The following is a 16217-nucleotide window of genomic DNA, read 5'->3' as shown; positions in this document are numbered from 1 at the left end:
TAGGAGTTTCCCTTTTGGGATCCCTTTCAGGAGGTGATCGGTGGATTCTTTCAATATTTATTTTGCCCTCTGGTTCTAGAATATCAGGGCAATTTTCCTTGATAATTTCCTGAAAGATGATGTCTAGGCTCTTTTTTTTAATCATAGTTTTCAGGTAGACCAATAATTTTTAAATTATCTCTCCTGGATCTATTTTCCAGGTCAGTTTTTCCAGTGAGGTATTTCACGTTGTCTTCAATTTTTTCATTCTTTTGGTTTTGTTTTATAATTTCTTGGTTTCTCATAAAGTCATTAGTTTCCATCTGCTGCATTCTAATTGTTAAAGAACTGTTTTCTTCAGTGAGCTTTTGAACCTTCTTTTCCATTTGGCTAATTCTGTTTTTTAAAGCATTCTTCTCCTCATTGGCTTTTTGGACCTCTTTTGCCATTTGGGTTATTCTATTTTTAAAGGTGCTATTTCTTCAGCATTTTTTTGGTTCTCCTTTAGCAAGCTGTTGATTCACTTTTCATGATTTTTTTTTTTTGATATAAATGAGTATTTTTGTTTCTTTGTTTCACAAATAAACTCGCTAAAAGTTGTTTCCCGTGGGCTAATCAAACAGACCAAATCCCATATCTTCATCAGACTCCTCTGACTCTTCCTTGGCTTCCACCTTGGCCAGAGTGGCAGCAGCTGGTGCAGCAGCAGCTGGAGCAGCCATTGCAGGGGCAGCCACTGCAGGGGCAGCCACTGCAACTGCTGAGGGATCAGCCAGGAAGGCCTTCACCTTCTCAGCAAGTGGGAAGGTGTACTCCATCTCCACAGTTACAGCCAAGACTTGCTTGTACCCATTGATGATTGAGTGGGGTACTGATGCAGCAATTGGGTAGCCAATCTGCAGATAGAAGCTGGCAACGTTACGGACACCCTCTAAGAACCGAAGGTGCAAAATCTCCTCTGTGATGTCCAGCACTTCAGGGTTGTAGATGCTCCCTTTTTCAGACACCTGCTGAATGATCAGCCCAAAGGAGAATAGGGAAATGTTCAACATGTTCAACAAAGTGGCCTCACTGGCACCCACTTTGTCTCCACTCTTAATCAGCTGCACATCACTCAAGATTTCAGTGGTGCCCCTGGAAGTCTTGTGGTGATACCCAGAGCCTGGAAGAAGGAAGTCTTCTTGGGACTCAGACCAGTGTTCTGGGCGGGTGCAGTGACATCACATGGGGCAGTGGCACCAGCATGGGCAGCAGCTGCCACCTTATTGGCCAGAAGCATATCCCTAGTCTCAGTCAGATCCTCCTTGGTGAACACAAAGCCCACATTCCCCTGAATATGAGGCAGCAGCTTCTCCAGGGCAGGGTTGTTCTCCAGATGACCACGAATGGCTTTGCGCATCATGGTGTTCTTTCCCATAAATACAATGGTCTTACCACGGAGGGATATCTGGATCTGCTGAATCTGCTTGGAGCCCACATTGTCTGCTCCCACAATGAAGCATTTTGGATAATCATCTAAAAGTTGGATGATCTTGAGGAAGTAATTGGATTTACAGGTAGCCCTGTCTTCCCTGGGCATCTCGGTGGTGCTTCAGGGATTGCCATGCGGGGTTTAAAGACGATGTCTCTTGCACTTGGACACCTGGGGAGAGCTTTTCATGATTTTCTTGCATCACTCTCATTTCTCTTCCCAGTTTTTCCTCCATCTCTCGTACTTGATTTTTAAAATCCTTTTTGAGCTCTTCCTTTGCCTGAGACCATTGCATATATTTTTTGGAGGTTTGGTATGTAGAAGCCTTGACTTTGATGTTTTCCTCTTATGGTGTGCTTTGTTCTTCCTCATCCTAAAGGATGGAATAAAATACCTTTTCACCAAGAAAGTAACCTTCTATAGTCTTATTTTTTTCCCCTTTTTGGGACATTTTCCCAGCCAGTTACTTGACTTTTGAGTCCTTTGTCAAGTGGGAGGGTATACTCTAGGGACCTGTAAGATCTAAGTTCCTCCAAGGTGTCACAATCAAGGGAGAGGATTTTCCTCCTCTTCTGGCATGTGCTCTGGTCTGGGAGCAACCACAAGCACTCTTCTGCCTAGAATCTGTGAGTAGGATTCCCTCTCCTGAGCCTCCACCAGTTCTACCATGCCAGTGCTCCTCCTCACCCTAGGACTGCCACTCAGGACTCAGGCCCAGATCAGCAGCTGGATTCCCCCAGGATCTTTTGGCTGAGGGCTCCAAAAGTGGATGCTGCTGCAGTGGCTATTGCCACCCTGGGACTTGGGCTGGGGTTGGACCCTGCTTCCTTCTCACCCAGGTGAAAGAGCTTTCTCACTGACCTTTGAAGTTGTGTTTGGTGTTTATGGGTTGAGAAATCTGATAACCACAGTTGCTGCCCATAATTCCGCGCTGTGAACCTGCTCCAGTCTTGTCCATGCAGTGCAGAGTGGCAAGGCTGGGCTGCACTCCACTCTAAGCCTGGCACGATAGACCTTTCCTGTCTCCTTTCCAGGCTGTCTTGGGCTGGAAATCTTTTTTGTTGTGTCATTTTGTGGCATGCTCCTCTAGAATTTGTGTAGAGTCACTTTTTGCAGGTATTTTATGGGCAGTGGAGGCAGAGCTAAAGCAGGTCCATCTTTCTATTCTACCATCTTGGCTCCACCCCAGGATTTTTCTTTTGGGATCTCTTTCAGGAGGCGATTGGTGGATCCTTTCAATATTTATTTTACCTTGGTTCTAGAATATCAGGGCATTTTTCCTTGATAATTTCATGGAACATGATATCTAGGCTCTCTTTTTGATGGCTTTCAGGTAGTCCCATAATTTTAAAATTGTCTCTCCTGGATCTATTTTCCAGGTCAGTTGTTTTTCCAATGAGATATTTCACATTGTCTGCTATTTTTTTCATTCCTTTGGTTTTGTTTTATAATTTCTTGATTTTTCATAAAGTCATTAGGTTCTATCTGCTCCATTGAAATCTTTAAGAAATTATTTTCTTCATGGGCTTTTTGGATCTCTTTTCCCATTTGAGTTAGTCTGTTTTTTAAAGTGTTGTTTTCTTCAGCATTTTTTTTTTTTTGCATCCCCTCTAGGAAGCAGATGATTTGTCTTTCATGATTCTCTTGTATCACTCTCATTTCTCTTCTCAATTTTACTCTACTTCTCTTACTTCATTTTCAAAATCCTTTTGCAACTCTTCTATGGTCTGACACCAATTCATATTTTTCTTGGAGGATTTGGATGGAGGAGCTTTGACTTTATTTTCTTCTGTTTGCATGCTTTGGTCTTCCTTGTCACCAAAGTAACATTCCTATAGTCTGATTCTTTTTCTGGTTTTTGCTCTTTTCCCCAGCCATTTACTTGACTTTTGAGTTCTTTGTCAAGGTAGTTCTCTGCTTCCAGTGGAGGTTGCGATTCTACTGTCAGTTGTATGTGGACCTAGAGCTCCAGAAGCACTGGCTGCAGCTGCCTGTGCTAGGAACACTCCACTCTTCTGCATTGGTCCCGCAGGCTTTTTCTACTGAACTTCCAATTTGCCCTCAGCGTTTTGGGCTCATGAAATCTGGAAACCACCACAGGTGTGAGAGATTCAGTCCTCCCAAGGCCTGCTCAGGTCCCATCTGTGCACTCGCAGCCCACACTGGATTGCTCTCTGCTCCCAGCTTGGCACAATTGACACTTCCCAGTGACCTTCCAGGCTGGTCTTGGGCTGTAGATTTGCTTCACTCAGTCATTCTGTGGGTTCTGCAGCTCCAGAATTTATTTAGAGCCATTTTTTATAGGTATTTGTCTGCGCTTGGTAGGAGTGCTCTAGAAAGTCCATGCTGTTACTCTGTCGCCTTGGCTCCATTCTCCCTGCACCCCGTTCTCTTGTTTTAAAATGTTTTATTAATACCCTTTTCTTTTTTTTGGCATCTCTGTCACTAACCACTAACTCACCTTGCTCTGAATAAAAACCCTCCCTCTTAAAAAAAATTTGATGCCAATCAAAAGAACGCAATATGTTGTCTATAATTAAAAAGGTAGTTATTTTCCACCTCATCTTCATCTATTTTTCACCAAAAGGTAGATGACTTGTTTTACGATAAGTCTTCCTGAAAGCTTTTTCAGATAGATATGTGACCTATTAGAGTCTTTGCTCCCATGGCAATAGCATTGGAAGGTCTAAGGTTATCTCTATACATTGCAATAAGAATATGGTAGCAGAACAGTAGTGGTAGTTGACATTTATAAAGCACTTTATAGTTTACAATATATTTTACATACATTATCTAGCTGATGTGTTTGTTTGCTAAACCACAGTCAAAGATCTTAAATAAATAATTGACAACAGGAAGAGTACTGCAGACTGAAGAAGGGTAAATGTTGCTTTGATTTTTAAAAAAACAAATGGAATCTCCAAGCTATAACTTAAATGTAGTTCCTGGAAAAATTATACAATGTAAAAGGATGGTTTATGAGGAAAAGAGAGGAGAGAATAAGCATTTAATAAATGTATTCTATGTTCCAAGCACTATGCTGTGTTTTACAAATGTTATTTCATTTGAGCATTTATTTCTTAAAAATGTGAACAATGACATTTAATCTATTTACTTCCTAGATTTGTGGTAAAAAGAGAGTTTTGTAAATTTTAGGGTGCTCTGTAAGTATGATCTATTGTTATTACTTAGGTAATTTAAGATTACTGAGAACCGCATAAATGCATTCAGGACAGATCATAGCAAACTAACTGTATTTCCTTTTATTTTTTAACAGATTTACTAAACTGGTATTTTAGTAGAGTAGTTTAGATTTAATGTTTCTGGTATTTAGTAAAGTATTTGATAGAGTCTTTCCTGAAGCTGTTGTCCATAAGATGGATAAATGGAAGCTGAATGGTAGTACAGTTAAGTGAATTTGAAATTAGTTGCATTACCTTACCCAAAGAATGTTGATGTCACCCTTTAATAGGATACTTGATATAGTCCCCCAAAGACTCATTTTCAGCTTGTTTTGTTCAAAGTGTCTATCCGTGATTTTTGTGAAGGAAGGCATAAATGGCATTTCTGCCATATTTGAATCTAATAGTGCTTTCAAATTTACAAAACATTATAAATGTTAACTGATTTTATCCTCACCACAGTCCTAGAAGGTAGGTACTATTAATGTCTCCATTTTACGATGAGAAAACTGAGGCAGAGGTTAAGTGATTTGCCAAGGGTCACATAGTCTTTCTATAAATATTTATGAAACACTGTTCCATGCACCATGATAAATACTAGGAGTACAAAGAAAGGCTAAAATTGGACTCTGCCCTCTAGGAGCTTCCAGTCTAGTGGGGGGAAAACAACCCCTAAAAGGAAGATGAAAAACAAGGTGGTATGCATGATAAAGAAGTCCATAGTGCTGCAAGGTGGAAAATGAAGAGATGGACTTGGAAGAGTTCTTCCTTTTCCAACTTGTGCTCAGAGTGTGTGAGGGGTTCCTGGGCCAGAAAGTAATGAATGAGTTGTGAGTTCCAGGGCTGAAGTGATCTTGCGATGAAGGACTTCCTGAGACATAAAAGAGAAATCCAGAGGATTGCCCCCTGATGAGAAATGAAGAGACAGCTACCCTGGGCATTCTCCTATTATATGTCTGGGGCCATATTTGGACCCATGTTTTCATAATTCCAAGTCAGGCATTCTATCCACTGGGCCGCCTAACTGCCTAATATGAACCTCTTAGGGATAACTAAGATATTGGATTACAGAATTAAGACCAAAAAGATCTCAAAAGATTAGAATATTATGCAGAAACTAATAAGATGGAAACTGTGAGGTGTCAATATATAGTCTTATTCTTCATTTCAGAAGGAATTGTCTGTATAAATTTATGATCAGGAAAATGTGATGGATGACATTTCATGTGAAAAAGCCTGCAAGTTTTAGAAGACTGCAAAGTGATTATGATGCAGCATTATGCATGATAGGTGAATAGCTAATGAAGTCTTAGGTTCAATTGAGAAAATTCTCAGAATTATAATGTTGATAGCCCCAATGTTGCATGGTCAGGCTATATCTAGCACATTTTCTGTTTAATTTTCACTACTGCTATACATGAGGGACATTTATAAAATTAAGTTGGTATATCCAAGAAATACAAAGATGATGAGAAGACTCATGACCATATATTAAGAACATTGGTTGAACGAGATGATGTTGTTTAAATTTGAGAAGCTAACCATCAAATCACTGTTTTTCAATCTCTTTTGCTGGATCCTCATCCAGATCATGCCCTTTAACTCTAGGTATCCCACAGCATAATTCTGTTTTGGGCCCTCTTCTCCCTCTATACTCCTTAATTTGGTGATCTTATCAGCTCATGTAGATATAACTACCATCTCTTTCTTCATGATTCTCAAATCTACCTGTCCTCCCTAACATCTTTTCTGACCTCTGATCTCACACCTCTAAATGCCTGTTAGACATCTTGAACTAGATGTCCACTAGATACTTTCAACTTAACGCATCCAAAACTGAACTCATTTTCCTTCCCCTTTACCCTCCCATACCTCTAACTTTCCTAGTACTGTTGAGAATACTGTTATCCACTTAGTCCCTCATACTTATAACCTAGGTATCATCCTCAGCTTCTCGCTTTCATTCTCCACATCTAATCTGTTGCCATGGCCTGTCACTTTCTCCTTTACTGCATCTCTGGGAATTATCCCCTTCTCTTTTCTGACATTATTATCACCCTGTGGCAGGCCTCCATCTCCTTTTGTCTAGACTATGCAGTTACCTCCTGGTGGGTTCACTGGCTTCAAGTCTCTCTCCTATCCAGTCCATCTGCTACATAGCCACTAATGTGGTTTTTCTAAAGTGCTGGTCCTGAGTATGGCACCTGTCTACTCAGTAAATGCCACTTGTTCCCTCTTGCTTCCTGGATCAAATGCAAAATCCTCTGCTTGGAATTCAAAGCTCTTTATAGCCTAAGCTCCTCTTACCTTCTCGGTCTTCTTACATCTTATTCCCTGTCATATGCTCTTCAGTCTAGTTAAGACTTGACTTCTTGCTATCCCTGGAACAAGACTTGTATTTGAGCGTTTTCTCTGACTGTCTGCTATGCCTACAATGCTTTTCCTCCTCATCTCCACCTCCTGCCTTTATTGAGGTCCCCAGCCCTTTAAAACCCAATTTCCTCTTAACTTTTCAGTCTTCTAACATCTTACTCCTCACCAAGTACAATTCAGTCCATTGATACTGGCATTCTTGCTATTTCTTGAATAAGACATACCATTTTTCAACTTTTGGTAGTTTCTCTGTCTTTGCCTCATTTCTAGAACACTGTCCTTCCTCATCTCACCAATGAACTTCACTTGTTTCATTTAAGTTCTAACTACAATCCCATTTTCTGCAGGAGGGCTTTTCCCAACCAATTCTCATTCCTTACTTTTCTTAATTATTTCCTATATTCTTTTAATGTAGAATCTGCTATATATTGTGAGATCCTGATTATGACTCCATCATATTTGAATAGTTTCTTTCTTAATAACTTGTAATATTTTCTCCTTGACCTGTGAGCTCTGGAATTTGGCTATAATATTCCTGAGTTTTCATTTTGGGAGTTCTTTCAGGAGTTGATTGGTGGATTCTTTCAATTTCTGTTTACCCTCTGGTTGTATATAAGAGCAGTTTTCCTTGATAATTTCCTGAAATATGATGTCTAAGATCTTTTTTTGAAATATGATATCTAAGCTCTTTTTTTTTTTTATGGCTTTAGATAGTCTAAGAATTCTTAAAATGGATCTATTTTCCAGGTTAGTTTTTTTCCAGTGAGATATTTAACATTTACTTTTATTTTTTCGTTCTTTTGAATTTGTTTGAATGTTTCTTGATGTCTCAAGGAGTCATTGGATTACACTTTCCCAGTTCTAATTATTTTTTTAATAATTATTTTATTTGTTTTCAGTGTTCTTCCATTACTTCTATGTATCTTGGATTTTTCCCCTCACTCCCACTTCCCCCACCCCCCCTCCCGGAGATGGCATGCAATCTTATAAAGGTTCTACACATACATTCATATTAAATACAATTAATAGAAGAATTAAAATGAATGGAAGAAACCCTAAAACAAAACAAAACATAACACAAAAGAAAACAGTCTGCTTCATTGTGCGATCGAATTCCATAGTTCTTTCTCTGGATGTGGAAGACATTTTGCCTCAAAAGTCCATTGGGAAGTTTTTAGGTCCTTATATTGCTATGGAATACTAAGTCTACCAGAAAAATTCCTCCCATGCTGTGGTTGTTGCTATGTACAAAGGTTTTAATTTCTTCCTCTGAAAACTGCCTGTTCATATCCTTTGACCATTTATCAATTGGGGAATGACTTGTATTCTTGTACATTTGACTCAGTTCCCTATATATTTAGAAATGAGGCCCTTATCACAGACACTCGTTGCAAAAATTTTTCCTCAGTTTTCTGCTTCCCTTCTAATCTTGGTTGCACTGGGTTTGGTTATGCAAAAACTTCAGTTTAATTTAATCAAAATTATCCATTTTTCACTTCATAATGTTTTCTGTGTCGTTTAGTCCATTCTTCATAAATCTGACAAATACACTATCCTTGCTCCCCTAATTTGTTTATAGTATCAGTCTTTATACCTAGATCATGTATGCATTTGGACTTTATTCTTGTGTATGGTGTCAGTGCCCAGTGTCTGCCACACTGTTATCCAGTTTTTCCAGCAATTTTTTTCAAACAGTGAGTTCTTATCCCAGAAGCTAGGACCTTGGGTTTATCAAACAGTAGATTGCTATATTCATTGACTAATGTGTCTTGAGTACCTAACCTATGCCACTGATCTACCCCTCTGTTTCTTAGCAAGTACCAAGTAGTTTTGCTGCTTTGTAATAAAATTTGAGACCTGGTAGGGCTAGGCCGCCTTTGTTCTTACAGATGAATTTTGACATTGTTTTTTCTAGCTCTAGAAAATAATTATCTGGTAGTTTGATTGGTATGGCACTGAATAAGTAAATTAATTTATATAGAATTGTCATTTTTTATTATATTGGCTCAGCCTATGAGCAACTGATGTTTTTCCACTTATTTAGATCTGACTTTATTTGTTTGAAAAGCATTTTGTAATTGTGTTCATATAGTCCCTGGATTTGTTTTGGCAGGTAGACTCCCAGATATTTTATACTCTCTACCATAGCTTTAAATGGGATTTCTCTTTCTATCTCTTGCTGTTGGGCTTTGTTAGTAATATGTAGAAGTGCAGATGATTTATGCGGGTTTATTTTGTAACTTGAAACTTTGCCAAAGTTGTTTATTATTTCAAGTAGCTTTTTACTTGATTCTCTGGGATTCTCTGAGTATATCATCATATCATCTGTAAAGAAACTTTGTTTCTTCTTTGACTATTCTAATTTCTTCAATTCCTTTTCCTTCTCTTATTGCTACAGCTAACATTTCTGGTACCATATTGAATAACAGTGGTGAAAATGGACATCGTTTTTTCACCCCTGATCTTTTTGGAAGTGCATCTAGCTGATCCCCATTGCATATAATGCTTGCTGATGGTTTTAGGTAGATACTGCTTATTATTTTATGGAAAGTTCCATTTATTCCTGTGCTCTCCAGTGTTTTCAATAGGAAATGAGTCTTGCATTTTGACAAAAACTTTTTCTGAATCTATTGAGATAATCATGTGGTTTCTGTTAGTTTTGTTGTTGATATGATCAGTAATGCTAATAGTTTTCCTAATATTGAACCAGCCCTGCATTCCTGGTATAAATCCTACTTGAACATAATGTATTATTCTTGTGATAAATCGCTGCATTCTTTTTGCTAATACCTTATTTAAAATTTTTGCATCTATATTCGTTAGAGAAATTGGTCTATAATTTTCTTTCTCTGCTTTGGCTCTTCCTGGCTTAGGTATCAGAACTATATTTATATCATAAAAAGAATTTGGTAGGACTCCTTCCCTAATTTTCCCAACTAGTCTATATAATATTAGACTTAACTCTTCTTAAAATGTTTGATAGAATTTACTTGTAAATCCTTCTGGCCCTGGAGATTTTTTCCTAGGGAGTTCATTGATGGCTTGGTTGGAGATAGAAAGGAATATACCTTTTTCTCAGTTCTAATTATTAAGGAATTATTTTCTCTTGTGAGCTTTTGTACCTTCTTTTCGATTTGGCCAGTTTTTGTTTTTTTTTTAAGGTGTTCTTTTCAGTGGATTTGCATGCCTCTTTTACCATTTGACCTATTCTATTTTCTAAGGTGTGATTTTCTTCAGTATTCTTTTTTTGCGCCTCGATTACCTAGCAGTTGGCTCTTTTTCCAAGATACTCTTTCATCACTTTCATTTCCTTTCCCAGATTTTCCTTTACTTCTCTTATTTGATATTTAAAAATCTTTTTTTCAGCTCTTCCAGGGCCTGAGATCTAGTTACAGTTTTCTTTGAGGCTTTGCATGAAATTACTTTGATTTTGTTGTCTTCTTCTGAGGTTGTGTTTTGATCTACCCTATCACCATAGAAACTTTTCATGATCAGGTTCTATTTTTGTTTGCTCATTTTTCCAGCTTATTTTATACTTTAACATTATGTTAAAGTTGGACTCTTTTACTGGGGTGGGGGTGGGGGGCACTATTCCAAGCTTCAGGTTTTTTTGTACAGCTATTTTTAGCGCTCACTCTGGGTATCTGTAAGCTCTCATTTTTTCCAAGGTGGTATAATCTAAGGAGAAATGGGGCCACTTGTCTCCTGGCCTATCCTTTGATCTGTAATTGAACATAAGCACTCTTTTCTACTCTGAAACTATGACCATTGTCTTCATTCCTGCTAGCACTTTTCCTTGCCCTGTGACTGCCACCTGGAGCTTTTTGTGAGCAATGCAACAGAGTCCTGCTTCCAGTGCCAGCAAAGGGTCCCCTGTTTTCTCCTTCTCCCAAGTTGTCTGACCCCTTTACCATCTGTGGTAAGCTCCACCACTGCCCAAGGCCTGCTGCTGGTTTCTTTGAGCTAGTCCTGGTATGCGTGTACTGGATGGCACTGCACTCTTACCCAGTGAGACAGACCTTTTTTGCTGACCTTCCAAGTTGTCTTAGGCTGGAAAATTGTTTCCATCTGCCCTTTTATATTTTTTTCCACTCCAGATTTTGTTTTGAGGCATGATTTTAACATCATTTAGAGGAATTTGGGAGAACTCAGATGATTCCCTTACTTAACTCTGCCATCTTGACTCTACCTCTCAGAAACATGCCTCTTGATGGCACGAGCTACATTGTTATTGTTGTTTTTGCTTAGTATTATCCCCAGTCCTATAAGAATGTCTTACATAGCAGGCACTGAGTCAGTCAGTCAACAAACATTTAGTGTTACGTGGCAAGCACTATACTTAGTGCTGGAAATACAAATACAAGCAGAAAGGAAGATATTTTCTTCCCTCAAGGAGCTTATGTTTTAGTTGGGGAAGATAACACATAGTACATGATGGAGAAGCTGAAAAGAAATGAAAAGTTGCGTGACCATCTCGTATTGAATTGAATTAAACTAGAATTGACAGTCAATAAATGAAAAAAAAATTGTTAAACTTTTACCGTACTCGAGTATAGTGCTATGAGTTGGACATACAGGTAGAAAATCAGCATAGTCCCTGTTCTCTAGGACCTCCCATTCTAATGGGATCAGGCAACACTTATAGGTTTCAACAATAAGGCATAAGGAAAAGTCCCGTAGTCTTTTGGGTACAGCAGTATAGTCAGATGGTAATGCAGATGTTAATGTCTTTCTACTGATAATCATATATATTTCTGATATTGACCCCATGGTAACAGTTAGTAAACAGTTGATTCTGGTTGTGACAAGGAAAATGGGCTCTTTCTCCATAGTGATTATTCCCTTCAAAGATGATTGAAGAAGATCCTAGGCTGGAAATAGGACTAGCAGTTCTATAGACACTGCTACTCTCAAGGTTCTTGGGTTTAGCATCCTGGGCTCTGTCCATTGAACTGCAAAGGGAGGTGATAGTGGTTTGACGTCTTGGCACATGCCACCTTCTGTTTCCCTTTCAGAATCCCTTACTTCTTCAGCTAGACTTCCTCTCTTGCCCAGTAGGTAGCAATCAGTTGACAGTTGGTGGGAATGGCTAACACTTTGTCCACAATACTTCTTTTATGGTAGTTAATTCATGAAGTTTGAGATGACAGTCTTAGTTCATTAGCTCCATGTTCATTCAAATAACTTTTAAGCTTTAGAGCTGTCACTGTGTATTCTTATTAAACCAGTGTGACTATTTCTGAGGAACATTGATATAAGCTAATCAGTTGATTCTGTATAAGATTTTTAACTGCATAACTTCTGCCACTACCCACAGTCCAAAGACTTCCAGTTTTGCTAATGCATTGTCTCTTCTATGGCTTTAATGAATCTGCTTACTTTATGACATCATGTATTTTCTGTCTAGCTATCAGCACTTTATAGATACATACTAAATATATAGTGAAGATCATATCTTTTGATCATATCTGAGGAATATCCTTAGTGGTCTCATCAGTCTGTTATCAGAGGGCATTAGCACCACCTTGTGGTTCCTATCTTACTATATCATTTATATATTCAGTGCCCATACATCCAATGTAAAGGTCATAAAATTAGCAAAAGGAAATATAGTAATAAGGCCCAGTTTGAGTTAATGACAGATTTAGTATACTCTCTTCAGAGCTTGTAAATTTTTTGTTAGAAGTTACTTATTATTTGAACCTTTGTTGTTAAACATCTTTTTGTTTTCCTTAAAATCTTGCATGTTATATATTGCCTATTGTGGTGATAACTGAGCTTGAAGTTATAGCTTAACCTGTGCAGTTCATGAATAAGTAACATTAAAACAGCAAGAACAAATTGAAAATAGTTAAGACTCAGACATAGCTTATGAATATAATGTGAGAATATTTTCACATGGACCTCTTTTAGAAGATGTTTTAAAGTTAGTATTTCATTGAGTGTAGTGGCACATGAGGCTGGCAAATCTCTTGAGCTTGAGAGTTCTGAACTGCATTGAGGTATGCCAAATGCATATCCTAATTAAGTTTAACATATGAAGAATCTCTGGGAACAGAGTGCTGCCATGTTTCCTAAGGAGTGGGTAGAACATCTTGGGTTTGAAACAGAACGGATCAAAGCTGTAGTGTTATTGATCAGAGTATAACTGGACCTATATGTAGATCTTTCACTTGCAGTCTGGCCAAGAGAAGACGACTCATCTTTAAAAAAATAAAATCATTATTTCATTTTTTTTTTTATTCCAGTGGCCAGATAGTTTCCTTTTAGCTAACCTTGAGTAAGCAAATATCTTTTTAAGTATTTTATGATAGTATTTATTGATTTTTGTTCATATTTTAGACAAAATTCATATACTAGTCAGTTTAAAATCAATTTCATATAAATATAGCCTTTTCTGTTTTCTGTCAACTTCTCTTTTCTGTATTATTAGGAAAATTAAAAATTAGATTCTTTAAATGCTGATTTAGATAGTCTAAAGACAGCTCCATTTAAGTTTGTAGATTAATCTTAATTAAAAAAAAATAAGTATTGACAAGGATTGCACCTTATCCAGAATAGGAAGTTAAATTATGCTAATGGTTTTAGACTACAATAAAACTAACCAGTCATCTGTATAATGAATGAAAATCATTACAGGTTATAACTCAGTCAATAAGTATTTATTAAGCACCTATGATCTCAAAGTAGAAAAAACTGATTGTCTGGAAATGTAAATTTAAATTTGTTTAAAGTTATGACTATTTTTTCCACATTATGTCAGACAAAATTATGGCATGTATTCATATCTTAGAGATTCTAGCACAGGAAAATGTGTATAGTTTGCATAAGAGTTATTCCAGTGTAATATATGGTTTATTACATAAGCACAATAGTCATTATGTAACGTGCATTTTATAATTCATATGCCTGAGTTATTGCATTAACGTATCTCTGAAATTGTGCAACATTTTTCTTTAATTATGAGGTGTTGGTGAGTTACCAGGACTGATCAGGCAGTAATAACATCAGAACAGTCACTATTGCATTCATTTTCAAAATGTTTATTCTTTTATTTGAGGAAAACATATAAAATGAACCAATCATTTTTTCCAACTTTGAGTTGTTTTTCTGAGTTATGCTGTTATCATGCCTTAATGTTTAGTTAAGTATAACAGTGATTTCCAATGTTTTTTCCTCAAATCCCTCACAAATAGAGCAACAACAATGTTGTGATCCCCAAGAGTAATTTAATATACTACTCATTCTTTTATATTTATTCAGTGAGTGTTTAAATGCAATAAATACAATGATAAATTTTGCTCAGAAAAGCTCCAAACTAAGATTTACATTCCACAATTATGAAAATAGAAAATTTCATTATAAGTATAATTATGAAAACTCTAAATATAAAAGTATAAAACTGTTAATTATAATGTAATTTGAAATATTTTATGTGAGACATTCTGTAAGATTAGAAAAGTAATCCAGTAGGACCTCATATTCTTACTATTATTGGCAAGACTTTATGGTAAATTTATTTTATTAATCTTCTTGCATATTAATAACATTTTAAATGAAATTAATTATAATTTGGAGAAATTTAAAAATTATTACATAATAACCATATTTACACTTAATTTCAATGTTAGACTTGTATTTGAACAAAAGTTTGCAATATTTAGCTCACTCCTAGATGCAGTTTTATGCTTATGTGTCTGACCATCTGTTGGGAATCAGTTTGAGTGCAAATGTTGAACCCTTGTGTCTGTTTGGAAATAATTTGATGATATGTTGAGAAACTGCAAGAACATGTTGTACTTAGAAAGAAGTGGTCAGTTTGATGTATTTGAACATGAAGACTGAAATTGTTGCATGCATGATCATAATGGCTTTAAATTCCTGCAAGAAAAAAAAACCTGTGATGCTTCAAACATTTACACATGCTTGTTGTCACAGAAGCAAAAAATGTATTTGTAACATAATTGGGCAATTATTCATTGCTTAAGATATCATTAAAAAAAATTTTTTTAACCCTCAAGGAATTCACAAACTGGTAGGTAGGAATTATTTATCTAGTGTAAAGATAGCATCTGATTACACAGGATCATACCTGTGCTGTAGAATGATTCTGACAGTATCTCAGTGTCCTTAAGCAGGTCACCCAATTTTGTTAGAATAAGCTTTCATTATGATCCCAGAATCACTATTGTGACCTTGGACTATAAATTAAATTACTTAAACCCCAATCCTCATCTGTAAAATAAAGATAGTGCATTTTCTTATCTTGAAATTCTCTTCCACTGCTAAAATTATTTTATCTTTTTTCATTTATTAATTGGACATTGAAATCTGTTTAGAAATTTGTCTTTTTACCTCAGATTTGTTGAAGGCTGAAAATGTCTCAAAAAGGTAAATAGCAAAACATGATGCAAGTTTTAGTAGCCAATACATTTGAAGCTTGATATAATGGTATGTACTATCACATTATAGAATTAGTAATAATAGTAATACTTAATAGTAATAATAGTAGTAATTGAAATAGTAATAGAAAACAATATTTTGTGACTTTGCAATTATGTATATACAGTTGTGTACTTAGCTATCTCCTCCTATAGTCTTCATCTTAGCTTTTAAGAAATATTTTCTGAGTGGAATGGTATAGTCCATTATCACTTTCCAAAATCAGTGTTGGTGTTGATTTGATTACATTTCTTAGAATGATGCAGGAAGGTGGCAGGGAGGAGGGCTTAGCATATTCCAGACAGCTTTGACAAGTAAGAAAATGGCCTGAGTGAAGATGAGGGTGCATGGTCTCAGGGAGTGCATGGCTATGTGGCCTGGTTCTTCCTAGGCACAACTGTGGTTTGGAGAATGGAGTAACAAGTGGCAGGACTGAAAATATTTGGAGTGAGGATGAGGGCACTTTCAAGCATACATTAAAGTCTTAAAAGAGTTGACCAGGGCTCTTAAAGGTTAAGTCACTTACTTGTCCAGGGTCACTCATCTAGCATGTGGCAGAGGGACATCTTGAAAGTCCATCTTCATGTTTGTGTACCTCTCTCTTTCTATTCTGCCACCCTATTAAGTTGAAAATGGCAGAGGCTAAATTCTTAATGGCTCTTATCCCTTTAAAAAAGAGGTCTCCTTAGACTTCAAGACTTGGGGTGAAATGTTATAATACTACTGAAAATATATGGAACCATAGATGGTAAATTAACAATTTGCAATTG

The 16217-nt window shown here is 36.8% G+C and overlaps 1 protein-coding gene and 1 pseudogene across 20 annotated transcripts in view; one reads left to right on the top strand and one right to left on the bottom strand.

Moving 5' to 3' along the window:
* The window catches only part of VPS13B (vacuolar protein sorting 13 homolog B), a 1048068-nt gene that overhangs the window by 380525 nt on the left and 651326 nt on the right, over window positions 1–16217 (top strand). The gene's annotated exons all lie outside the window — the stretch shown is intronic.
* On the bottom strand, window positions 578–3636 carry LOC140502841 (large ribosomal subunit protein uL10-like; annotated as a pseudogene).

This window comes from Notamacropus eugenii, chromosome 4 (genome assembly GCF_028372415.1).
Source record: "Notamacropus eugenii isolate mMacEug1 chromosome 4, mMacEug1.pri_v2, whole genome shotgun sequence".
NCBI classification, from domain to species: domain Eukaryota; kingdom Metazoa; phylum Chordata; class Mammalia; order Diprotodontia; family Macropodidae; genus Notamacropus; species Notamacropus eugenii.
Note: the sequence above shows the minus strand (reverse complement) of the source record. Positions and strands in the feature narration are given on the sequence as shown.